Source organism: Leptonychotes weddellii, chromosome 7 (genome assembly GCF_054177405.1).
Source record: "Leptonychotes weddellii isolate Sample4059 chromosome 7, ASM5417740v2, whole genome shotgun sequence".
In the NCBI taxonomy this organism is placed as follows: Eukaryota; Metazoa; Chordata; class Mammalia; order Carnivora; family Phocidae; genus Leptonychotes; species Leptonychotes weddellii.
This window is the reverse complement of record NC_138375.1, coordinates 132,307,046-132,334,133: the sequence shown is the minus strand read 5'-3', so window position 1 is coordinate 132,334,133 and position 27,088 is coordinate 132,307,046. Positions and strand designations below refer to the sequence as shown.

General features: G+C 48.9%; 1 protein-coding gene and 1 non-coding gene across 2 annotated transcripts in view; one reads left to right on the top strand and one right to left on the bottom strand.

Moving 5' to 3' along the window:
* Positions 1-21,081, bottom strand: part of RASGEF1C (RasGEF domain family member 1C) — a 64,605-nt gene extending 43,524 nt beyond the window's left edge. The window contains exon 1 of the mRNA XM_081827284.1: positions 21,013-21,081. The gene's annotated coding sequence lies outside the window, so the exon portion shown is untranslated. The remainder of the gene's footprint in view (positions 1-21,012) is intronic.
* LOC115937591 (U6 spliceosomal RNA) lies at positions 16,325-16,428 on the top strand. The gene has a single exon (XR_004072851.1). It is a non-coding gene; the product is annotated as a U6 spliceosomal RNA (small nuclear RNA).
* Positions 21,082-27,088: the final 6,007 nt, after the last annotated feature.

The following is a 27,088-nucleotide window of genomic DNA, read 5'->3' as shown; positions in this document are numbered from 1 at the left end:
CAGAGCTGCCGCCGCTGCTCTGGGACATGAATTCCACGACCCAAAGCGGTCGGAAGACGGACTGCCATTTGGGGGTTCAGATGGGCATGCGCGAGCACTTTACAGTTGGCAGAGTCCTTTCACAGATGTCATCACCCTTGGGTCCTAGGTCCCTGCCTACAGGCCCAGGGAGCTAAGCCCGGCCCCATGCTGGCCCCACATTGGCCACAAGTGGACAGCCAAATCCACCTGCGCAAGCAGGGCCCCTGGGGTCCTTGGCTTCGATTTCAGCCTTAGTGAGTTACTTGTTTCTTTCTTTTTTTTTTTTAAGATATATTTATTTATTTTAGAAAGAGAGAGATCAGGCATGAGCAGGGGAGGGGCAGAGGGAGAGGGAGAGAGAATCCTGCAACAGACTCCCTGCTGATCACAGAGCCCGATGTGGGGCTCGATCCCAGGATCCTGAGATCATGCGCTGAGCTGATAGCAAGAGTTGGACACTTAACCGAATGAGCCACCCAGGTGCCCGTTTCATTTTTTTTTTTTTTAACTTTTACTGAAGTATAGCTGCCATCCTGAAATGCACACCCATTTGACGTGTCTGGCCAGGTGAGTTCTCCCAAAGCAAACACACCTGCGCCACCAGCCCCCAGGTTAAGAAACGGCACGCGTCCAGCTCCCCAGAAGTCCAGCCCGGGCCTCTTGATTTCACTAACTCTCAATGTCCTCTGGAAAGACACAAAAAGGAAGAGGGATCACCATGTAGGGAAAACATCCTCGTTAACAAACCCAAAGCCTGAGACAGGCAGCCCCCAGAGGGACACTTGCAGTAAATGCAGGAGAGAGAAGATGAGCCGGGGGGGCCCTGCGTGTCTGGCCCCGTGTGGCCATGGTGGGCTGCACGCGGCCCTCGGGCTTCTCTCCATCCCTCCCATCGCTGGTGGTCAGGAGGCACCTGCCTGCTCAGCCTCAGCCCCACCCAGATCTACACAAAGGATCAAGAACGTGGGACCACATGGGTAAATAGACTTTCTTTTCATTTAAATATCTTAAAATATAAATGACCGTTTAAAGCAAAAATAATGTAGTGTGGGGGTCTATAAGTATGTGGACAACAATATATAACAACAATATAGCACTGCTATGGGTTGAATTGTGTCTCCCCTCCCCTCCGCCCCCCAGCCAAAATATGTTGAAGTCCTAACCTCCAGTATCTCAGAATGTGACGTTATTTGGAAACAGGGTCTCTGCAGATGGCATTAGCTAAGATGAGGTCATACTAGAGTAGGATGGACCCCTAATCCAATAGGACCAGTGTTCTTCTCAGAAGATGGCCATTTGAAGACACCGATACAGCAGGAGAACATCAGGTGATTTTGAAGATACAGGTAAGAGCTTCAAGCTGAGGAATGTCAAAGACTTCTGGTCAAGAAAACCAGGAGGGGGCAGGGAAGGCTTGGCTTCAGAGGAAGCATGGCCCTCGGGCACCTTGGCTTTGGACTTCTACCTTATGAGAGAGGAAGTTTCTGTGGTTTTAAACCATCCCAGTTTGTGGTGCATTGTTACACGAGTGTGAGCACAGAGGTTGAGGGAGAACGGAAGTATACGGGCATACGGTCCTCATCCTACAGGTGAAGTAGTATAATATCACTTGATGGTAGACTGTGGTAAGCTAAAACTGTTGCAGGGACAAGAATTCTAAGAGGCACACTCCTCCCCCAAATCCCCACCCCCCTGGCATATACACCCTGTGTAACCCCTCCCATCTCCTTGAGTGTGAAAGTGATTGATGGCACTCCTGTGATTTATGTCACATGGCAGAGGTGAAGGGAATTCTGCAGATAACTAGGCCCTTAACCAGTTGACTTTGAACAAATCAAGGTTGCCGTTGGTGAGCCTGACCTAATCAGGTGAGCTCTTTAAAAGAAGGTGTTTTTAAGACCGCTCTCCTGGGGTCCTTGAAGAAGTAAGCTGCTATGGAAGCTTTAGCTGCAGCAGAATAAGTTCTGTCACCATCCTCATGAGCTTGGAAGGGGACCTTAGCTTCAGGTGAGACCCCAGCTTCAGACTTGTGAGACTCTGAGGAGAGAACCCAGCTCAGCTGTCCTTGGAACCTGCCTCATGGAAACTCTGAAATAATAAATATTTATTGTCTTATGCTGCCCAGATTGGTTTAATGTTTTAGGCAGCAGCAGCAAAGTAATACAATGTATATTATGATACCTAAATCAGCACTAAAATAATACCAACAAAGGAATATAACTAATAAGTCAACAAAAGAGGTAAAATGGGATTATTAAAAATACCCAATTAATTTAAAAGAAGTCAGAAAAAGAAGATAAAGGGAAAAAAGAACATAGGAAACAAATAAAAAATATGAGGCACCTGGGTGGCTTCATCGGTTGGGCTTTCAACTCTTGGTTTTGGGGGCAGTCATGATCTTGGGGTTGTGGGATCGAGCCCCATGTCAGGCTCGGCACTCAGCAGGGAGTTTGCTTGGGATTCTCTCTCTCCCTCTGCCCCTCCCCTGCTCATTCTCTCTGTCTTAAATGGGTAAATAAATTAAAAAAAAAAAATAAATAGCAAGGTGATTTAAATGAAACAATGTCAATGATCACATTAAATGTAAATGGTCTACACAACTTGATTAATAGCAAGAAAATTTCAGATTGGATAGGAAAGCAAGAACCACACAGATGCTGTCTACAAGAACCTCCCTTTAAATATAAAGACACAATTGGTTAAAAGTAAAAAGATGAGAAAAGGAAGGAAAGTTGGTATATCTACATTATCATCAGACAAAACAGATTTCAGAGCAAAGAATATTATAACAGATAAAGAGGGTCATTTCATAATGACGACTGCAGTTGAGATTTTAACACCTCTTACTCAATAATGGACAGAAGAAGTAGACAGAAAATCAGGAAGAATATTTAACATTGCAACATTACCAAGTAACCTAACCTGATTTATACTTATAGACCCCTTCATACAACAACACCAGAATACACATGCATATTTAACAAAACAAACCACATTCTGGACCATAAAACAAATCTCAGTAAATTTAAAAGGATTCAGGTCATAGAAAGTATGTTCTTTGGCCATAGTGGAGTTAAATTAGATAGCATTAATAAACATTTTGGACTAAAAAATATGCTTCTAAATAACTTACTGGGGCAACAGAAAAATTAATAAAGGAATTAAAAAATATTTTGATCTGAATGGAAAAGAAAACACAACATGTCAAAATATGTGGGATGCAGCTAAAGTGATACTTACAGGAAATTTTACAGCAGTAAAGGCCTATATTAGAAAAAATAGATCTCAAATCCTATACTCACATCAATGACCTCAGCTTCTACCATAAGAAACTAGAACAAGAAGAGCAAATGAAACTCAAATAAGCAGAAGAAAGAAAATGATAATATTTAAAGCAGAAATCAATGTATATAACAGAAAAACAATAGAGAAAAACAATGAAACAAAAAGCTGGTTTTCTGAGAAGATCAGCAAATTTAATAAACTTCTAGGCAGACTAATCAGGAAAAAAAGAGGGAATACACAAATTATCAATATCACAATTGGGAGAGGGATACTAATACAAGTTCTAAAGATATCAAAAGAATAATAAGGAAATAACATGGACAACCTCATGCCAATCAATTGACACTTTAGATGACATGGGAAATTTTCTTGAAAGATACCAACTACCCCAACCCAGGAAGCAAGAAACAGATAACTGGAATAGCCCTATATCTATCAAAGAAACAGAAATTGTAGTTAAAAACCTTCCCATCAGGAATAGGACAAGGATGCCTGCTTTCATCACTGTTATTCAACATTTTATTGTAAATTCTAGCCAGAGCAATTGGGCAAGAAAAAAAAATAAAAGGTAAAACTATCTCTACTCACAGATGATATGATCCCATATAGACAAAATTCCAAAGAACCCATAAAAAAAAAAAAACTACTAGAGCTAATAAACAAATTCAGTACATTTGCAGGGTACAAGATCAAGACACAAAAATCAGTTGTGTTTCCATACACCAGAAATTAACACACTGAAAATGAAATTAAGAAAACAATGCCATTTGTAATAGCATCCCAATGGTAAAAGAAGAAAATACCTGAGAATAAATTTAGCCAAGAAAGTGGAAGACTTATATCCTGTAAACCATAAAATATTGTTGAAAAGAAATGAAAGGAAGTCTGAATTTAAAAAAAAAAACACATCCCATGTTCATGGATTAGAAAACTTAATATCCTAAAAATGACAATACTACTCAAAGCAATCTACATATACAATGCAATCCTTACCAAAATTCCAATGACTTTTTTTTTTTTAACAGAAATCCTAACCCATCCTAAAATTCATATGGAATTGCAAGGGGTCCTGAAGAGCCAAAAGAATCTTGAAATGAATAACAAAGCTGGACGACTCACATTCCCAATTTTAAAATTTACTGCAAAGCTACAGAATGTAGAGCAAGTGGGGTTTCCATACATCACTAGTGCGAATGTATATGATTCAACCACTCTGAAAAAGAATTTGGCAGTTTCTTATAAATAAACATGAACTTACCATATTACCTAGTCATACCACTCCCAAATATTTACCCAAGAAAAATGAAAGCATATATCCACACAAAGACTTGCATATAAATGTTCATAGCAGCTTTATTTATAATAGTCCCAAAGCATAAACAACCCAACTGTCCATCAGCAGGTGCAAGGGATACATGTATTAGTTTTTTATTGCTGTGTAACAAATACCACAAATTTAGTTTACAATTACCACTTAAATAGACATAAACTAGTCTCCCAGTTTCTCTGGGTCAGGATTCTGGAACATTTTGGTTAAGTCCTCTGTTCAGGGACTCACCAGGCCAAAATCAGGTGTCAATAGGGGCTGTCATCTTATCTGAATATCGGGATCCTCTTCTACCCTCAAGGAATTTGCACTTGTAGGACTGAGACCCTCAGCTCTAAGAGCCCACCCACCTTCTGATGACCATGACAGTTTGTTTCTTCAAAGCCAAAAGAACAAGCTCTCTCAGGCTACAAACCTGCCTGATTTCAGGAAGGACTCTGTTCCCCTTATAGGGTTCACCTGATTTGGTCAGGCCCACCTAGAAGAATCTCCCTTTTCAGTAACTCAAAGTCAGCTGACTAATTACCTAAAATCTCATCATATTCAAAGGTCCCTCCTACACTCAAGGGGTGGGGATAATCCAGTGTGTGTATACCTGGGGTGGAAATCCTGGGGGCCGTCTTAGAATGCTGCCACCACAGAAACAAACTGTGGTATATCCATACAACAGAGATCTTACTCAGCAATGACAGGGACAAAGCTTTCAATACACACAACAACATGGATGTACTTTAAAATAACTATGCTGGGCGCCTGGGTGGCTCAGTCAGTTAAGCATCTGCCTTCGGCTCGGGTCATGATCCCAGGGTCCTGGGATCGAGCCCTGCATTGGGCTCCCTGCTCAGTGGGAAGCCTGCTTCTCCCTCTCCCTCTGCCACCACCCCTCTCTCTCTGTCTCTTGTGAATAAATAAAGAAAATCTAAAAATAATAAAATAACTATGCTGAGTGAAAGTAGCTGGATAGATATATTTATTATTTTGATTGTGGTGATGGTTTCATGAGTGTTTACATATGTTTACATATGTGACTCATGAGTGCTTATTGTATGTCAATTATACAGATGTTTAAAAAATAACTTCATAACCTCTGATATTTGATACAGCTCTCAGAAAATGTTTAAGTATGTTTTTTTACTTTTCAACTGTAATTTTTATGAAATTTAAATACAGGTCAGTTATTTCTGATGAAAACTTAACATTGAAACTGAGATTTGTGGTAAGCACAAAATGCACATCTGATTTTTAAAAAAGATTTTATTTATTTGTCAGATTGAGAAAGAGAGAGAGAGGGAGAGAGAACACATAAGCAGGCGGAGTGGCAGGCAGAGGGAGAAGGAGAAGTAGGCTCCCCACTGAGCAAGGAGCCTGATGCGGGGCTCCATCCCAGGACCCTGAGATCATGACCTGAGCCGAAGGCAGACACTTAACGACTGAGCCACCCAGGCGTCCCTGCACATCTGATTTTGAAGACAGCATGAAAAAGGGTATGTCATGAGTAAGTTTCATATTGATTACAAGTTGAAATGATGATATTCTGGAGATACTGTGTTCCATAAAACAGATTATTAATCTTAATTTTACCTTTTTTAAAAAAATGTAACCACAAGAAAATTTCCAATTACTCACAGGGCTCTGTGATATTTCTACCGGGCAGTGCTGTTCTAGATCAGACTACCCACAAGTTCCACATGCCACAAGGAGACAAACAGCCAAATCCAGAACGAGGGCCACTCTGCGGGACAAATGTCCCCATTTCTCTAGGAAATCAATGGATCGAAGACCCCCCAAAACCTAAACAGAACAAAGGAAAGCAAGCAAGCAAACAAACAAAAAAGTGGAATGGGGAAGAAAGAAGGACTATTCTAGAAGAAAACGCAATGTGTGGAGCTTGCTTTGATCCTGATTTGAACAACCCAAGTGTGAAAAGATACCTTTGAAGTAACTGAGGCATCTGATTATGGGCTGGCTATTCAACAACATTATGAAACTGTTACCCATTTCATGATTAGGTGTGTCAATTGCATGATGCTTCTTTTTTTTATTATTTTTTTTTAAGATTTTTATTTATTTATTCATGAGAGACAGAGAGAGAGAGAGGCAGAGGGAGAAGCAGGCTCCCAAGGAGCAGAGAGCCCGATGCGGGACTCGATCCCAGGACCCTGGGATCACGACCTGAGCCGAAGGCAGACGCTTAACCATCTGAGCCACCCAGGTGCCCGCATGATGCTTCTATAGATCAGAGTCCTGGCAGGGAAGTGAGAAGGTGAGGGCACAGACGAGGAAGATGAGCCGTGAGCTGATAGTAGGGGAGCTGGGAGATGGGGACATGGTGGTGGTTCATGTTTGCCCTATTCTTTATACATTATTATTATTATTATTATTATTTACGTAGGCTCCCCACCCAGCATCCAGTATGAAACCCAACACGGGGCTTGAACTCACAACCCTGAGATCATGACCTGAGCTGAAATCAAGAGTCACACTGAGCCACCCAGGCGCCACTGCCCTATTCTCTATACATTTAAGCTTTTGAAAATTTCTGTAAGAAAAAGTTAAAAAAAGAAAAAAAGGACAAACGGAAAGTCTGTGACTTTCTCCCTGAAAGTCCCACGGAGCATGGGTGCCGTGTGACCTTGGGCTGCCCTCCCTGGCTACGCGGGGGATGAAGACACAGCAGGAGGGGATGCAGGCTTCCTCATTAAGGTGACTGGCAACTGTGCTGATCAGTTTATTACATGCAATGTGCATCTGTCAACGGTGCCACTCCCGAAATTGGTTACAGCGCCATAACCTAATTTGTCCCCCATCCTTACGCTCGCTGTTTGCAAAATATAAGGGCACTTTCCCCGGCAAGCATTTCAGAACTGCAAGATGCAGACGCTTAAAGCCCTTTTCATCATCCAAAGTGCTAATACAATTTGGCTGCGTTCATGCAGAAACTGTTTTTCAAGCCACAGGCCACTCTGTCATCTCGGGGTCTTTAACGCTTTCCACAATCACCCTTGCACACACTCACACAAACCGCCGAGTGTGCAATATCTTTTCCTGAAGGGGCTTGTCAGAACAGTCCCGGCATCAGAACCGCTGAGCCGTGACCGCCCCTGATGTCGTCCAGACACGGCGCCCTTGGGGGACTCATGGGCACCACCGCTAAGCCTCAAAGGGCTGGGGAGTTCCACCATTTTCCTGGGGATATATCACAAGGAGATCTCGCCTCCCAACAGGGGCTTCGATGTGTGGTTAGCCTTCTCTGAGGATCAGAACCAGCCACCTCCCCCCCAGTCACTTGCCCAGGGTGGGTCTGGGCGTGCGACCCAGTCCAGAGCCCCAGCTCCTCCCTCCTGGCCCCTCTGCCTGCTTCTCTCGTGTTTGTGTCTGCTGGTTAAGAGGGAAAGAAGGCCCAGAGTCCTCCCATACACCGGCCACCCCCATGCTGCACGCCCAGCCTGTGAGGCACTGTGGCGGCGACAGTGGCCCAGTGCCTGTCCACAATCCCCCTTGCCCTTATATTTTGCAAACAGCGAGTGTAAGGAGGGGGGACAAATTAGGTTATGGCGCTGTAACCAATTTCAGTGCGCTTACAGCCAAGATACAGAGAGCAGGCACTGAGCGCCAGGGTCTCTGATAGTTGGGGGGGGGGGGCTGGACCCTTGCTCCTTCCTCCCCTTCTACTTGACCACATACATTCTGTCCAACTCTTGATTGACTCTTCTAGAGCAGCAGGGGCATGGGCTCCTCCAGGGAGCCTCCCTTGAGTTGACCCCAGCTGCAGCCCTCCCTCACCAGGCGTGAGCTCAGGGATGCCCTGGGCCCCACACCAGGGCCCGCTGCAGGGGAGTGCCCTGGTGTCCCGTGGTTTGATGAACTTCGTGGTCTTCCAAGGGGACAGTGTGTCCCCAGAGTGCAGACCAACATGAGGAATGTGGGAAGAAAATGTGAGACCTCCTTTTTAACATTTTAGCTTTCACTGAAAGTGCTTTTGTTATGTAATGTTTGCTACATGAAAAGGTTACTGGTAACACATAAGTTATGAAGCATGATGACAAATTAGATGCCTGGACGCCTCCACCCAGTCAGGCCGTGAAATATTATCAATCCCTCCATATCTTCCACCTGTGCTATCCTCCCTACCCACCCCACTTCCACCATTCCCACTATCTGGAATTTCAAAAGATTCATTAAAAATATTTTATCTAACTCATATAACTCAATAGCAAAAAAACCCCACAAACAATCCAATTAACATGGATTAATTATGATTAATTAATGGTTAATAATTAATTATACTTCAACTTGAAAAAAAATGGGTTGAGGATCTGAATAGATGTTTTTCCAAAGAAGACATCCACATGGCCAACAGACACATGGAAAGATGTCAACGTCACCCATCATCAGGGAAATACAAATCAAAACCACAATGAGATAGCACCTCACACCAGTCAGAATGACTAGTATCAAAAAGACAAGAAATGACAAGTGTTGGCAAGGATGTGGAGAAAGGGGAACACTTGTCACTCTTGGTGGGAATGTAAATTGGTGGAATTTCCATACTGTGGAAAACAGTATGGAGGTTCCTCAAGAAACTAAAAATAGAACTACCATATGATCCAGCAATTCCACTTTTAGGTATTTATCCAAAGGAAACAAAAACACTAACTTGAAAAGATATCTGCACCCTCATGTTCATTGTATCCTTATTTACAACAGCCAAGATATGGAAACAACCTAAGTGTCCACTGATGGATGAATGGATAAAGAAAATGTGGTGTGCCACAGCTAACATCATCCTCAATGGTGAAAACCTGAGAGCTTCCCCCCTAAGGTCAGGAACAAGACAGGGATGTCCACTCTCACCACTGTTATTTAACATAGTACTGGATATCCTAGCCACAGCAATCAGACAAGAGAAAGAAATAGAAGGCATCCAAATTAGTAAGGAAGAAGGAAAACTTCCACTATTTGCAGATGACATGATACCATATAGAGAAAACCCTGAAGACTCCACCAAAAAATTCCAGAACTGATAAATGAATTCAGTAAGGTCGCAGGATAAAATCAATGTACAGATCCATTGCATTTCTATATGCTAATAATGAATCAGCAATAAGAGAAATTAAGAAAACAATCCCATTTACAATTGCACCAAAAATAATAAGATACCTAGGAATAAACTTAACCAAAGAGGTGAAAGACCTGCACTCTGAAAAATATAAAACAGTGATGAAAGAAATTGAAGACAACACAAAGAAATGAAAAGACATTCCATGTTCATGGATTGGAAGAACAAATGTTAAAATGTCTATACTACCCAAAGCGATCTACACATTTAAATATCCCTATCAAAATACCAACAGCATTTTTCACAGAGCTAGAACAAACAATCCTAAAATTTGTATGGAATCATAAAAGACCCTAAATACCAAAGCAATCTTGAAAAAGAAAACCCAAATGGGAGGTATCACAATCCTAGTTATATTAAGTTATATTACAAAGCTGTAGTAATCAAAGCAATATAGTATGGGCACTAAAATAGACACATAGATCAATGGAACAGAATAGAAAGCCCAGAAATAAATCCATAATTATATGGTCAATTAATCTTTGACGAAGGAGGAGAGAGGATGCCAAGGGAAAAAGACAGTCTCTTCAACAAACGGTGTTGGGAGAACTGGACAGCTACATGCAAAAGAAGGAAACTGGACCACTGTCTTATACCACACACAAAAATAAACTGAAAATGGATTAATGACCTAAATGTGAGACCTGAAACCATAAAAATCCCAGGAGAGAACACAGGCAGAAACCTCTGACATTGGCCAGAGCCATTTCTTTCTAGATATGTCTCCTGAGGCAAGGGAAACAAAAGCAAAAATAAACTATTAGGACTACATCAAAATAAAAAGCTTCTGCACAGCAAAGAAAACAATCAACAAAACTAAAAGGCAATCTACAAAATGGGAGAAGATATTTGCAAATGACACATCTGATAAAGGGTTAGTATCCAAAATATATAAAGAACTGATACAACTCAACACCTCAAAAACAAATTAAAAATGGACAGAAGACAAGAACAGACATTTCTCCAAAGAAGATATCCAGATGGCCAAGAGACACATGAAAAGAGGCTTGACATCACGCATCACCAGGGAAACACAAATCACCATGAGATATCACCTCACACCTGTCAGAATGGCTAAAATCAAAAAGATAAGAACCAACAAGTGTTGGTGAGGATTGGAGAAAAGGAGCCCTCGCGCATTGTTGGTGGGAATGCAAACTGATGAAACCACTGTGGAAAAAAGTATCCTCAAAGACAGTGTTCCTCAAAAAATTAAAAACAGAACTACCCTATGATCCAGCAATCACTCTACTAGGTATTTACCCAAAGAATACAAGAACACTAAATCGAAGGGATACATGCACCCCTGTGTTTATAGCAGCATTATTTACCAAATTATGGAAGCAACCCAAGTGTCCATAGATGAATGAATAAAGAAGATGTGGTCTATATATGTAGACAATGGAGTATTATTCAACCGTAAACATAACGAGATCTTGCCATTTGCAACAATGTGGATGGACTTCAAGGGTATTATGCTAAGTGAAATAGGTCAGGCAGAGAAAGTCAAACGCCATCTAATCTCTCTTATATGTGGAATCTGAGAAAACCAAACTCATAGATCCAGAACACAGGTAGATGATGGCCAGAGGGGAGGTGGGGGTTGGCGAAATGGGAGAAGGGGGCCAAAAAGTATAGACTTCCAATTATAACCTAAGTCAGTCCTGGGGGTGTCATGTACAGCATGGTGACTAGTCGGTATCACTGTATTATAGATTTGGACGTGATTAAGGGAGTAGATCCTAAAGAAAAGAAATTATCTCAGAAGTATGTTTCCCTAAGCAATCTACTATATAGCTTGCTTGCTTCTCAGTTTTTTTTTAAAGATTTTATTTATTTATTTGAGAGAGAGACAGAGATAGTGAGAGAGAGAGCACTAGCAGGGAGGGGAGGGAGAAGCAGGCTTCCCGCTGAGCAGGGAGCCCGATGCGGGGCTCCATCCCAGGACCCTGGGACCATGACCTGAGCTGAAGGCAGATGCTTAACTGACTGAGCCACCCAAGTGCCCCTTCTGGGAAGGCTTTTTAATGATAAATTAAATTCCTTTAACAGAAAGAGTCATGCTCAGATTTTCTATTTCTCCTTGCGTCAGTTTCGGGAAGTTATGTCTTTCAAGGCATGTGTCCCTTTTATCAAAGGTATGGGTATTGAAGTTCACCATAAAAATCCCTTGTTATCCCTTTAACGTCTGCAGGGTTTGGGTAGCTTATGTTTTCTCCTAGTTAACTCTTGCTAAGAATGTATCAATGTGATTAATTCTTTCGAAGGGTGTTTTTCTCTGTTGTTTTCTGTTTTACTTATTTTCCCTTTCTCGTGAGATAATGTGTATAAAGAGACAGTAAGCACTCAGACAGGCAGGCCCTCCTGGCTGCGTAGCACATGTGTGTCCAGTGGTCAGATGGGTGCACAGACGGATGGCCGAGAAGAGAGTGGGGCCCCATAAAGACAAAAGGAGCAGACAGGTGTCCCCACCAAAGGCAGCCCTGACTGTAACATCTCAGACCGTGAACAGCATCGACCGAGCTCGAGGCCCGCCTGGGCTGGGTGACGCAGTGAGGTCCCCTTACGTCCCCAACCCTTTGTTTTCTCATCTGGAAAGGAGATGGAAGTTGCTGGGAGAAGTTCCTGAGGCCACTGGCCCTACGCACAGAAGCTTGAACCATCAGAGTGTTCATTTTATTATTATTATTATTAATTATCATTATTATTATTTGACCAAACTCTGTTGCTTTTGAATGCTCTTTGGATTTAAAAACAAACAAACGAACCATTTGCTGACCAAATAAATCAAGGAGATCTTTACACTGCAGGGGCAGTGTTGCGCTGATTTCTAAAGGCTGTGCTCCTTCCCCCCCTTGGGGAGATCTGGTGCATGTAAAGCAGGGATTCACCAACTAGGATGACCCGTGGGGCAGGACGGAAAGGCCTTTAACTGGCAATGCTGGGGCTGGTGGTAGCTTTCTTCAAAACGAATGCAACTGAGACAGCCCCCACCCCTAGTCACGGGCCTTTCACAGACGAGTCCATCAGACTCTTCCTGGCTGAGTTTATGTGGCTCAGTGGTGTGGGGCGTCCTCAGTGGTGGTGGCCTGGGTAGTGAGGCCTTAAGGAAGTCATGGAGGCAGACATGGCATGCATGAGCAGGCTCCCTTTTGCAGGGCCCGAGCCCAGGGAGCTCTGCTGGGCAAGGGAGGGCCAGGCCCCCCTCCTGCTATCATTACTGAAAGTGAGGGCTGCACGCTGGGTCCCCAAGAAGGGAAGGAGATGCACACATGGAAGCCTACTCTGTACCAGACACGGGCATCACGGGCCCCATTTGGTGTCTGGAACCCAGAGGCATCCCCCAGCGAGGAAGCAGCAGGTTCAACCCCCGGCCTTCCGCTACCTTTGGTTCCTTGAGGAATCTTTGGGGGGGTCTGCATGGAAGGGGCATGATGGGCACCTTTGCTGAAAGAAGCAGCCCCCCTGAGGCAGAGCCAGATGCACAGGCCAGGCGACCCAGGGCACAGTGGGAGAGCGCAGTGACAGGGACAGGAAGGGGACCAGGAGGGATGACTGGAGGGTGGGAGGGGAAACTGAGACAGGACACTGCAGGAAAGCCTGCAGCCCCAGGGCCCTGGCCTCTCCTCCCCACAGCCCCTCTCCACACCACACGGGCGGCTACCCGGCCCCCAGGAGGGCACAGGACGGGCTGGTGGAAGGCGGGCTTCTCTTCTCAGATACCACCCCTGTCTGTAATTTTAAAACAACTTTGACCCAAAACACCGAGTCTGAATCCAGTTTTGAGGAAAGAGTCCAACGAATTCAGATTATGGGAGAAAACTGATGTGAAGCCTTACAGACCTGCGTCAGGAAAGACAAACAATACGGAGAGACGGTGGTGGATGGAAAGACTCTAGTAAACACACAAACACGTGTGATGCACAATCATCGATTGGATCCCGGATGCAAAGATAAGGCCCCAAAGGACATTCCTGGTGAGAGCTGACTACGGACTGGATATGAGAGAGGTTTCTGTGTTAACGTCATTTCTTGAGCGTGATTCCTGAATTGAGGTTCTGGAGAATGTCCTTGTTCTAAGGAGGTGCAGCTATACTTGCTCTCACACGTTTCAGCAGAAGTTGTGAGCGCCTAGATAAAGCACGTGCTTCCGGGTGTTAATGAGGAATGGATCTAGGTGGGGGGTGCACCATTCTGCATGAAGCTTTCAGAGTAAAAAGCTTGGGGACATCTCCAGGTCCCTGTAGATAATGGCAGCCACCTAAATGCAGATCGACCAGGAGAGCAAATAAAATGGGCCACACTCAGGCCTAGAGCTCAAAAGGGACAGAAAATGTGCAGGACCAGAGTTGGCTGTCTCGGAAACGCCCAGCTTCTAGAGGATGTACCTCAGAGGTGTAGGCCCGTAGAGGGTTGGTGGTAAATGGACAGGAGAGAGTAGCATGGGGAATTCAAGGGCCTACAGAAGCAAAAGCGAATGGTAAATTCAGCAGACAGCTCACCATCCTGCATCCCGTAGCACTCTAAATAAGGGTATGCAGTTCCTGAAACCAACACAAGAGGACATTCCTGAGCTAAGAAACCTGACCTTACCCAAAACCCAATGCCAGCCTACATTTGTCTATTATTAGCAGTCCCTGCAAACATAAAAACAATTCTAAGTTAACAGAAGGTAAAAGACAATATCTATACAAAAGCAATACAAGGAGCTGACAATCATTCTCCCCACAAACCACTTTACAGGGGAACAATGTGACACAGCATCCTGACTTGAGCAGCCTTAAGAAAGCATTCTGAGATATGACAAAACACCTTAAGTATAAATTTGAAAACTCAAAACAGAGATGAACACACACACAGAAAAAAAGGTAAACATGAAACCAGAATTGTCCAAACTCAGGAGAGAAAATAAAAAACACATCATCTCAGAAATGAAGACTAAACCAGACGCTCTCATAGGGAGAATAGATTTGACTGAAATTTTAATAAAACTCATTGAGGAGAGGGAATGAAACAACTACAAAACCAAAATGAAATAAAGATAGGAGTGAAGAGGATTATGTAGAAAGTGATAGATACAGAAGATGGGCAAAAGAGATCTAGTGTACAGACATAGCATTGGAAGAAAAACAACATAATTAACATTATAATCATTTTCCAAGAAAACTTTCTGGAAATAAAAAGAAGACTTGAATCTGCATATTCAACTGCTCCCCTGAATGCACCACAAAACTGGTACTGAATGGGCAACTCCAAGATATTTCTTAGTGAAATGATTAGACTTTGAAGGTAAAGAAAAAAAAAAATCCTTTGGAGTTCCAGAAAAAAATGATCAAGTCTCTCGTAAAAGGAAGAAGAGTGTGTTTATATCAGACTTCTTGACAACAACGTGTAAGCAATACAATCCAGAGCAACATTATAATGAATGCAAGGAAAGCAAGTATGAGCCGGGATCTTATAACCAGCCAAACTATCCTTCAGCTACCAAGGGTACAGAAAACCATTTCAACATGAAAGAAACCAGGGAATGTTGTACTGACGAGTCCTTCTGGAAGAAGCCATCAGAAGCAACACTATATCAGGGGCGCCTGGGTGGCTCAGTCGGTTAAGCGACTGCCTTCAGCTTAGGTCATGATCCCAGGGTCCTGGGATCGAGTCCCGCATCGGGCTCCCTGCTCTGCGGGGAGCCTGCTTCTCCCTCTCCCACTCCCCCTGCTTGTGTTCCCTCTCTCGCTGTGTCTGTCTCTGTCAAATAAATAAAAAGAATCTTTAAAAAAAAAAAAAAGAAGCAACACTATATCAGACCAAGGAATGACTGGGGAGACCATAGTGAAAATAAATAGAAGCAAGTTGATTCCAACGCCATCGTGCTGGACAGACTCTCAAGGGCCCACTATCCCTATCTCCCGGCATTCATGCCCTTGAGTTTGGATGGAACCTTTCCTCTAACCAATAGAATATGGCAAAGGCAATGGAATGTCAATTCTGTGATTCTGTTATATAAGACTCTGTCTTGCTAGATTTACTCTAGAGATTCTTTGCTGGCCTGATGGAGCAAGAGGCCGTGTCAAGGAAGCCCACAGGGCAAGGAACGACAGGTGGTCCCTAGTAACTGTGGGAGGCTTCCAGAAGCTGAGGACAGATTCCAGCCAACCACCAGCTAAACATTTAAGCTCTCAGTCAGGCACGTGGAAAGAAGTGAATGCTGCTGGCAACCACATGAATAGAAAAGCAGATCCATTCCTAGTTGAGCCTCTAGATGAGGACCCAGTCCTGGCCAACACCAGCAAGAACCCAGCAAAGCCATGCCTGGACTTCGGGTCCACAGAAACTAAGAGATAATGGATGTGTGCTATTTTAAGCTACTGAGTTTATGGTAACTTATTACACAGCAAATATACGGCTCACATAACCATATTAAAACATCATATATCATGCCCAAGTGGCTTCCATTTTAGGAAGGCAAGGATGGCTTAATGTTCATATTTAATAAATTTTGTGTCTTATTGTTTGCCTTATCCTCTCATCCTGGACCCAAAATTAGGAAATCCATTAATATGATTCATCTTATTGTACTCGCGTCAGCAGCACATATACTGAAGTTGGAACGATAAAGAGATCAGCGTGGCTCCTGCACAAGGATGACATGCAAATCTGTGAAGCATTCCTTATTTTATTTTATTTTATTTTTGAAGCATTCCATATTTTAAAAATATATATGATTCAGCTCATTCATAGTGCTAGGAAAAATATCATATAACTATCTCCGTATATGTCTTCAACGAAAATCAATATTCATTCCTGATTTTAAGAAGCCACCTAATAAAATAGGAATTAAGGTATACTCCCAAGTACATATACATATATCTCCCTATCCCCTATCCTAAAGTCAACATCTCTCCTAACGGGGGAAGACTAGAGGCCTTTTTACTAGGCTCAGGAACAAGGGAAGGAGGCTCCTTTATATTCAATATTCAATATTGAATTGGAGGTATTTAGCCAATTTAATTAGAGAAAGCAAGTAGATGCATAAAAATCAGTAAAGAAAAAGTAAAACTATTTCAATATTCAGATGACAGCATACCTAAACTCTCTAGAAGAATTGATGAAACTAACAACAAATGAGGTAGATAGACACGAAACTAACAACAAATGTGGTAGATAGACACAAAACAACACACACACAATGACCCATTCAAGATATGACGGAAGAAAAAAAATTATTAATAGCAACAAACAAGCCAAGTACCCATGAATGAACTTAACCAAAAAAAAAAAAAAAAAAAGTGAGGAAAACTCCAGAATGCTCCCAGAGGTGGTCTTGAACAAACCAAAGACTAAGCCATCCTAAACACACATTCCTTGGTTATGGATAAGATGGCTCAATTTGATAACGGTGTCAATTACCCTGAAGAGCATCTGTAAATGCGATATGATCCCAAGAAAAAAGAGCGTCCGCATGCAGGAATAGCTAGGATGCCCCGACACAAAAGCAGAGAGGAAGGACCACTAGCCCCACCAGATAGTCAAACCCAGGAACGGGCGCTGAGTTCAATCTCTCCCTCCTATTGCAATAATTGTGGATAAAGCCTCCCTTGCGGCTCGCACACACATGCATACACATGTGCACACATGCTCGACGCACCTTTGCAATTTCCGCCACGGGGGACCAGCACATGAAGAGAGAGAGCTAGTGAGACAGACTTGAAAGCCCAGACATAGGTCCAGTGCATTCGGGGGTGTATTATATGATACAGGTGCATTTTAGATCACTGGGGAAAAGACGGCCTCTTCAAAAAGACAGGATAGAGAGAGACATTTGGAAAAAGAGTCAATTGGACCCATAAACCGAGTACAAACCCAAACTAGTGCTGGAAAACACGGGGAGATTCCATACCATTGGGTGTAAGAACAGTCTTTCTAATGAGGATTTAAAATCTAGATGTAATAAAAGAAAGATTAAATCAAATAGATCAAAAATAGAAAGGTTTTAATGGCCAAACCTATCATAAACAAAATTTTAAAAACTTGGGAGACACATTTGCAATGATAATAAAGATAAAACATGAATCTCCCTAATATGTATTTAAACAAACTTTTAAATCCAAGGGGGAAAAAAAAGAGACCCCAAATCCAATAGGAAGCAGGCAAAATAGACGGACAGGCAGTTCGCAGAAAAAGACAGTCAAATGACTCGAACACGTACACCCAGATGTCCAGTGGCACTCATTATAGACATGTAAATTAAAATGCACTGAAATCCCATTTCCCGGGGCTCTGAGAATTGCCAGTTTGCGGGAGAAGCACACAATGTCATAGGTTGCTGGGGGGGGAAGGGGAATTTGGGAGTAGCTAACAAATAAATACATATTAACTCCTACTTCTAACTTTTTAAAAGACTTTATTTATTTATTTGACAGAGAGAGAGCGCGAGCAAGCACGTGCACGAGCAGGGGAGGGGCAGAGGGAGAGGGAGAAACAGGCTCCCCGCTGAGCAGGGAGCCCGACACGGGGCTCGATCCCAGGACCCTGAGCTAACGACCTGAGCCGAAGGCAGATGCTCAACTGACTGAGCCACCCAGGCGCCCTTAACTCCTACTTCTAGGAATTAAAGACACACCTCCGCAAATGCAAACAACATATATGCAAGGTTATCCTTTCCCCTATTGTTTGGAATAACAAAAGCCCGGAAAAAGGCCAAACGTCCATCCGTGGAGCACGGGCTGAGTTAAGTGTGATGTAGCTGTCCGGAAGAATAAGGAGAGTCTCTATGGGCTGCGAAGGAGATATTTTTAATTGCAAAAAGCAAAAAAGTATGTAAATGTTTTACACACCCGAAAAATAAAATGGTATCATAAAGACTAAAAGGAAAAAAACCCAAATTGCATGCAAACAGAAACAGATGAGGCTATTGGCATCACTGGCGCAGTGCTGACTCTGCACCCAAAGACATCCTGACCTTGACCAGGTAGGTTTGGGGAGGCAGTGATTCAGAGGTAGTGACTCTAAAACTCTGTGGGGTGTATTCTAAGGCCATGCAGATGATTACCTATATTGATGTTTGGGGAGAACCAGGTTCTTAGTGTGGGAGGAAGACGAAAATATTAATTTTTAGTAAAAAAAAAAAGATGTCTTGCCTCGGTGCATTGAGAAGGCCTAGAGACAATGACATCAAGGTGAGCACATCTAACGTCCAGATACTAGTTTCTGAAACCCACCCGCCACTAAAAGGCATGCGAGGCTTCTTGGAGCTGACTCTAGGTCTGGGTCAAAATACGAGTGAGAGATGGAACATTGCTCAAAGACTTATGCGGACATGTCGAAGGGGCGCCGAGAGCAGCCTGCACACCCAGCCCAAACATCCAGCAGCATCCCGTCCCATCTCTGCAAACTCTGGGCGGGCGCCCCTCTCCCGCTGGACACAGGGAGGTCTGAGAGCAGCAGGGACCCACTCGGGACATGCAGGGAGTGGGGCCCTGAATGCTGGAGCCCAAACCAGGCTCTTTTGTCCACCAAAGCGGATGACCCCACCACCTGCAGAACACACCGCCCTCCTCAAGCCTCCTGGCCCTGCAAGGAGGGAGTTAGCCTCCAGGCGGCTGCAGCCCCACGGGCATGGTGGTGCCTCCACATCGGGTGGGTTGGCTCTTCCTCGAAGATCCCAGGCAGACTCCAGCAGCCTCTTCCCTGCTCCCTGTCCTGCCCCGTGAGTCCTCTCTACCCACCTCTGGGGAATCCTTTCTGCACGCAAACTCTAACCACACGGCACCCAGAGGAAAATCCAAACTTCACTGAACTCCTCATTGGCTCTGCCCCAGCTCCTCCCACCCACCACCTGTGTCTGCCTCAGGGGCCTCGCACCTGCTGTTCCCTCAAACCTTTCCAGTGGGCTCTGCCCTTGCAACTGCATCCCAGCCAGTGGTCACTGGTCAGGGACTCTCCCTGACCCTCCCTGACCAGGATAAGGCTAGGCCCCCACCACAGTCTCCCTCTGCCCCCAATAACCCTGTCTTATTTTCTTCCTAGCAGGTATCCTCTGCCAGGAGCTCGGGTTGTTCTTTGATTGCTTGCTCAGCTTCCCTAAGCACTTCCTGGGGCTGGGAGCAGAGAGCACACAGCTGGGGCTCCGTGAATATTCTGGGTGCGTCAGTGGGCACCTGACACAATGTCCGGAGTATGGCTGGTAGAGCCAGTCCTCCCGCGGCTGGAAACCCAGCTTTGTCACCTCCTAGTCCTGTGACCTTGAATAAGTCCTGTCACCTCCCTAAGCCTCAGTTACTTCTACTGAAAGATGGAGACACAGCTCCTGCCCACGGGTAAATCTTTCCAGGGCACTTCTGTGGGTACTGAGGCTCAGCAGAACATCTGCCTCCCGCGGCCCAGGAGGCAGGAGGGAAGGGGCTGGGGTGAGCCCCTCCACTTCCCCAAGCTTCCCTGTCCGCCCTTTCCACACTGCCCCGGGCACACAGCATGTGGCAGGGTTGGGAGCACCCCTCACCACCTCCCCTCCAGGCCTGCCTTTCCCTCCCTGAACGCAGAGAGGAGTGGGCGAGGGGTCCCCCGACTCTGTCTGCTGCCACTGCCCGAGGCACACACTCAGATCCCCAAGCTGACCCCACGGTCCCTGCAGGCTCTCTGATGCTGGCATTCTTTCCTCAGTCCCAGCCCAGCTTCAGAGACAACACCCCTCCTTCTTCACAAGCACCCAGCAAGCAAGCTAGTCCCATTTCATAGACCGGGAAACTGAGGTCCGGTGCGGGGTGGGGAGGCCTTGGGTCCAGGCTGGCTTTTCCTGCCCCTCGAGCGGCCGCAGAAGCTTGCTGCTCACCCCGAGTGGAGTGGCGGGGGGCGCTCAGCAGGGCTTATCTCTCGCTCCGGCGGCGGCCAAGGGGGTGTGCCCTCCGCCGGTGGCCTCGCCGCTACCACCGCGGCGCACGCACCCGCAGCCCCCTGCCGCGGCCCCCCGCCTCCGCCGCGCCGGCCGCACACTCCCGCGCGCCGCGTCTCCCGGGCCCGCCGGCCGGCCGGCCACGCGCACAGTCAGCCGCGCGCGCACCTGTGCCCCGGGTCAGGCCCGCGCCCCCCCCACCCCCGCGCCCGCGCAGCGGCCCGGACGCCCGCCGTCCCCGCCCGCTCACCGTCCCGCGCCTCCCGCCCCGGCACCCGCGCCCCGCCGCCGCGCGCAGCCCCTCCCCGGCGCCCGCAGCCCCGCGCCCTTGCCCGCAGCGCCCGTGTTCCGCCCGGCCGCGCCCCCACTCACCGGCTCCCGGCGCGCCCGGACCCCGGGCCCGGCCCATGGGCAGCGCCCGCCGCGCCCGCTGCGAGCCGCGGCGCCTTGCACCCGGGGCGCTGCCCGCCGCCCGCTGTCAGCGCGGTCCCGGGCGCAGCCCGCCGTGCGCTGGCGGCCGGCCCCGGAGCAGCGCGGCGCGGCGCCCCCTTGCGGCCGCACGGAGGAGCGCGGGGCGCGCGGGCCGCGGGGTGGGGCTGCGGGCGTCCTGGCCGCGCGGCGCGCCCTTCCCGCTCCTCTCCCGGGGCCTCCTGTTCCGCGGGCGGCCCTGCCCGCGCGCCTCTCCTCCGCTCCAGACCTCAGGGTCAAGGCCGAGCAGGGCCCTCCGCTTCGGCTCAGCGCCCGCCCTCGTGGCCGGGACCCACTATGAGCGTCACTGGCTGCTCCCCTGAGCGTGGCTCCTGCGGGACTCTGAACCCGAGTTACCCCCACCGGCTCTCTCACCTGGCAAACCCCTAGCACCCTAAGACCCTGGTTCACCCCTTTCCTCAGTGTGGGGCCCTGGTCGCGCCTCTGGCCTCTCCCCCTTCTGCGATGGCCACTCAACTGTGGTTCGTCAGGGTCCCTGAGTCCTGTGGGCACAGAGTGGGCATGAAGGGGGCGGGGAAGGCTGCACATCCCTCCCCCCACCCCGACTGCCCTCCGTGGGGGTAGGGATGGCAGCCCCAGGAACTGGCCCACAGGGAGGGTGGGTCGCCACTCTGAGGACGCCACGTGCTAGAAGGATCACCTTGTGCTATTTCACTTTTAGAATGGAGGAGGAAGCCTGAACAGGATCCGGTGCCCTTTCTCAACTGGCTCCACCTGGACGTTTAAAATTTCCTGGTCCATCCCAGCATAGAGGTTAGGACATCAGTCCTCTGCATGGGTCCAGAACCTGACCAGTGAGATGTGGCAGGAAACCCAACCCATACAGCATACACAAAAATAATTCATTGGCTCATGAAACATTAAAAAAAAAAAAAAAAAAGCCAAGGCAGGCTGCTTTCAGGAATAGCTAGATCCAGGTGCTGAAACAACATAAATGAGAATTCACCTCCCCCATCTCCCAGAACGGCCCCCAGCAGCCTTGGGTCGACACCCTCAGAAAGAGCACACCTGTCTGATAGTTCTGGCAAGAGCCTAGGGCTGCTGCACACAGGCTCCGAGGAGCCTGGCTCAGCCATTTCCACAGACCTGGACAGTGAGGATTACAGGCCTGGGTGTCGCCTCCCTGGAGCTCGGGTAAAAGTTAGCTCTGTGTCAACCCCAAGGATGGATGGAGTAGGACTCTGCTCCAAGCACGCCCTGAGGGCTGTTTCCAGAATTCTGGACAAGTGAAAACAACAGAGTCCAGCCTGAGGCTTGCATAGTTGGGGAAACTGAGGCCTGGAGCGAGCAGGTATCTGCCTGGCACACACAGGGCCAGTGTGGGGTGGTTGGACTGGGCAGGGAGGCAACAGGATCTTGGGACAGGACTAGGACAGAGGCTGGCCCCAGCGAGAGTGATGCCCAAGACCAATGTCAAGGGTCAGGCTGGGGTGAAGAAGCAAGGGGAAACAGAGGCAGGCAGGGGATGAGGGCAGGTGCTGGGGCCAATCCTTAGGCTGGTGTACTTTCTCCAATTCCCACCCTACAGCCCTAGTCCTCAGGGTTGGCCCAGTGCATTACCCAGAGACGTGCTGGGTTCTAGGCAGAGAAGGTTGCAGGAGGGAACCTGTGAGAGCTGGTGGCCCACTCACCTGTGACATGAGGGAGCCAGAATGCGGGATCTCCCCACTGAATGTAGCTCAGAGAAGCAGGGCAGTTTCTCCCCACCCTGCCCACTCTCTTGGGGCAAAAGCCTGGGGGCCACTGAGGCATGATGGTCATGCTGAATGAAGGGTGGGGAGCTGGGACTGGGGCGGTGCTTAGGGGAGCAGCGGAAACCCGAGGGCAACCTTGCCTGTGGCCACAGTTCAGGCTCTAAGTGAGTGAGTAGGCGGGGCTGTGCCCTGTGACAGGAGGAGACGGCCGTGTCCCCTGAGGGCTGCTGTGTCCTCGTCCCCTGCACGGGAGGTCAGGTTGGGGCTGAGGCTGCCGCAGGGCCCAGCAGCCCCTTGGGCCGAGTCCCAAGGCCAGCATGGGGTTCTGCTCTGGGCCGACCCTGGGGAGGGGGGGACGCTGGTTGCTGGTGCTGTGCCTGGGCCCTGGGGGAGGTCTGGCCCAGTGTCCACCAGTTTCCCCAGCCCCCTCCCCAGCCTGCCCCTCAGCCTGCTCCGCCCCCTCCCTTCCCACCCCCCACCCCTGGGGCCTCCTCCCCAGAGTGTGGGGCCCTCCTGGGAGCTGTCAGCTCAGGCTACCCGGCCCCCCTCCCGCACCCACCCCGAGATATCTAGCGGATACTTCCTGAGGGCCTCCGTGTGCTGCGAACCCAGGCCAGGTGCAGACGGAGCTGTCAGCAGGATCCGGGCTTGCTGCCCCCTCAGAGCCCGTGGTTTAGAGAGGAGACGCTGAAAACTAACCATACAAACAAAAGAATGAGAAAAGCAATCTTTTCGGAGAGTGCTTAAGTGCTATAAATGAACCAAGACAGGTGAGGTGGTGGAGTGTGGCTGGGGCTACTTTGGATGGGAGGCCTGGGAAAGCAGCCCCCTTCCCTGGCGCATGTGGGGTTCAGGTTGAGACCTGAATGAGGAGCCAGCAGCCCCAAAGGCCAGTGGGAAGAGCATCCTGGGCAGAGGGGCTAGCAGAAGCAAAGGCCCTGTGGACAGCATGTGCTTCACACCTTTGTGAAGAAGGAAGGAGGAGGGGGACGGACAGCGTGGGAGCCCAGGTGGAGGCGGCAAGGCCGGGTCGGGGAGTCCGGGGGTATGAGAAGGTGGGACTCTGTCCTCTGGGTGGGACCCAGGGGAAGTGGATATGCTCTTGGCACCCATGAGCCCTTTCCCAGCACCCCTGGCCCCTGTCCTGGTTGCCTGTGGCCCAGATGGTACCTCCCCAGCACAAGAGACTCCGAGACCACCTGAGTTTGCTCCAGCAGCCCAGCACTGGGACGGCAGGCCTGGGGTCCCCATCCCCTGAGGAGGCCGCCCCTGGGGCTGCTGCCCTGAAGGTGGATGAGAGGGAGGGGGCAGTGGGCAGGGGAAGGGGGCTGGGGCAGCCCCATTGCTGGGGGAGAAGCCACTGGGTGACGGAAAGATGAGATGGATGTGTGAGGAGGGCCTGGCCGGAGGGCACAGGGGACCTGTGGAGGCTGTGGGGCCAGGAGGATATTTGGAGGACACCTGGAGGTGGCTGGACTTAGGGTTGCAGGGCCTGGTGTGGGCCGTGGGGGGCGAAGGAAGGTGACACCGGGGTTCCAGTCGCTGCAGACACTCGGCACCTGGAGCCTGCGAGACCTGGCGGCATGTCGGTCCCAACTCTTGGCCCAGCCAGAGCAGGGGACTCAGGAAGGAAGCTGACACCACGCGGGACTGCCACACAGTGTCACCAGTAACATCAGAGAATGGTGAGGACAGAATTTTGGGCTCTGGCCAGTGCATTTTATTAGTGCAACTCATAACTCATCTGTTCTTGGGTCTGGTGAAAACTCTCTGCGAGCTAAACTATAAGGGCAAAGCTCCAGGAGGAAGTCATCAGAGAGCCAGCCACTAGTGGGGGTCACTGTAGGGACTGAATGTGTCCCCCCCATTTACAGGTTGAAATCCTCAGCCCCAAGGTGATGGTATTAAGATGCGGGCCTTAGGGGGGTGACTGACTAGTTCAAGCAGGTGAGCCCTCATGAATGGGATCGGTGCCCTTATAAAAGAGACCCCAGAAAGCTCCTTTGCCCCTTCTAGGTGAGGACACAGGGCAAAGGTGTCCATCCGTGAGCCAGGAGGTGGACCCCCACCAGAACTCAGCGATGCCGCCACCCTGATCTTGGACCTCCAGCCTCCAGGACTGGGAAAGGGAAGTTTCTGTGGTTTATGAGCCACCCAGTCTGTGGTGCTTTGCTACAGTGGCCTGATCGGGCGGAGACAGTCACATTTGATTCTTGTTTATAGACCAGGGCGCTGACTACCCACTCATTCCCGCTGGATGAGGATCACAGAGAGCGAGCGAGCGAGCACGTATGTGTGTGCACTTCTGGTGTGTGCTCCATGTATGTGCATGGTGCATGTGTGTGTGTGTGGTATGCACGTGGGGGCTGGTGAGTGAGGATTTGATCCCCATCTGGGTCCCCCAGCACAATGTTCCAAGCAGGGCTGGTGTGAGGACAGAGGCAGGAGTCCGCTGGAAGCAGAGCCTGAGTTGCTGGTGCAGGTGGTCTATGTGGGTGGGGATCCCAGGGAGCCAGGGAGGACAGAGAGACTGAAAGAGGGAAGGGGGGACAGCCCACAAAGGGTACATTATGAGGATGGGTACCATCATGGCCAGCATGGGTTCAGACTTTGGGGAACTGTGTGGCAAGTGTCTCAGCTGCTCCTGCAGGGCGGAGAGCTTATTTACATCCCCTGTCCTTCCAGGGGGCTCCTGCATGATGGCGGGGCAGGCTCGGCAACTCAAGCAAAATTCCTGAGGCGGAAGAGCAGAGCGTGAGGTAGGCCACTCCTGACACGTGCCTGGAGCCATCCACCCGGCTCTGAGCGGGGCGAGACTTGGCACAGTGTGCGAAGCTTGCACGCAACAGTGCCGCCCGTTGGAACACTCAGATTCCCTCAGGTCCCCAGTTAAGTTCACAGGGTCACCCCTCTCCTCTGCCACTCCCCCGGAGTCTCCCCACCTGCAGGCAGCCCTTCCACCCACCTAGGTGGCCACTGGGGGCACCTGCCACACCATAGACTTCACTTTTCCAGGCTGTCCAATGTCACCGGGCATTAGGCATCACCCAGAACCAGAGGACAGGCGGCACCCCAGGACCCCCATTGAGACTCCGGTTTGGGTGTCTGAGTGGTCCCCCAGTCCCCAGGTGATGCAGATGCAAGCAGGAGATGGGGCACACTCTGAGAAATGCTGACTGAAAGGGGTGTAACGTGATCACCCCCATTTGTGGGGCAGAATAACGGCCCCTCCCCCGAGATGTTCACATCCTAATCCCTGGAACCTGTGAATATGTGGCCTTTCACAGCAGGTGTGATTCAGTTAGGACTCTGAGATAGGGACACTACCCTGGATGATCTGGGTGAGCCAGTGTCATCACATGGGTGCTTAAAAGTGGGAGATGGGCAGAGATGTGAGGACGGGAGTAGGGTCAGAGAGATGCCCGCTGCTGGCTTTGAAGATGGAGGAAAGGGGCCATGAGCCAAGGAATGTGGCCGGCCTCTGGAAGCTGGAAAAGGCAAGGAACAAATCTCCACCACCCCCCACCTCCTCCCCTGAGCCTCCAGCTGGAACTGGCCCTGCGGACAGCTCGCTTCAAGCCTCCTGAGACCCGTGTGGGCCTTCTGACCTTCTGAACTGCAACATAATACACTTGCGTTGTTGTGAGCCATGAAGTTTGTGGTAAGTAGAGACAGCAACAGTAGGAGACTAAGACACCAGTCCACAAACGAGGCTCGGAGAGGGCAGGCGGCCCGTGCAGGTGGCTCAGCAGACCCAGTGCCCAAGCCCTCCCTGCTTTCCCCTGGCTGCCCTGTGTGGGGCGCGGGGGCAGCGCGGCCGAGACGGGGAACTGCCGTCCGCAGGGCCCCTGCGTGCCCGCGCAGAGTGGACGTGCGCTCGGCCTGCCCTTTTCGACCCGGGGGCCGCAGACCCTGCCAAGGCCTGCGAATCAGAGGGTCGGGGTGGGCCCAGGACTCTGCCTCTTGCAGCACCAGTACCAGCCCACACCCGTAAACGTGGTTTACCGGCCTTCAGTGGTTCACGGTGGACCAGCAGGAAAAGCACACATTGTGGTTTGCGACATCCGTCTGTCCTAAGCGGGATGCTGGTGACCTTGATAATGTACATATAAAGGTGGAGCGAGCCCCGTGGCGGTGGGAGCTCGGGTTTGAAAAACAGCCACGTGGTCAGCTGGGGCCGCGGAGGCTGCCACGGGGGCAGAGACAGGGCGGTCACAGCGGCGTCCCGAGGCTCACTCCAGGGTCGGGGGCAGGACAGGGGGTAG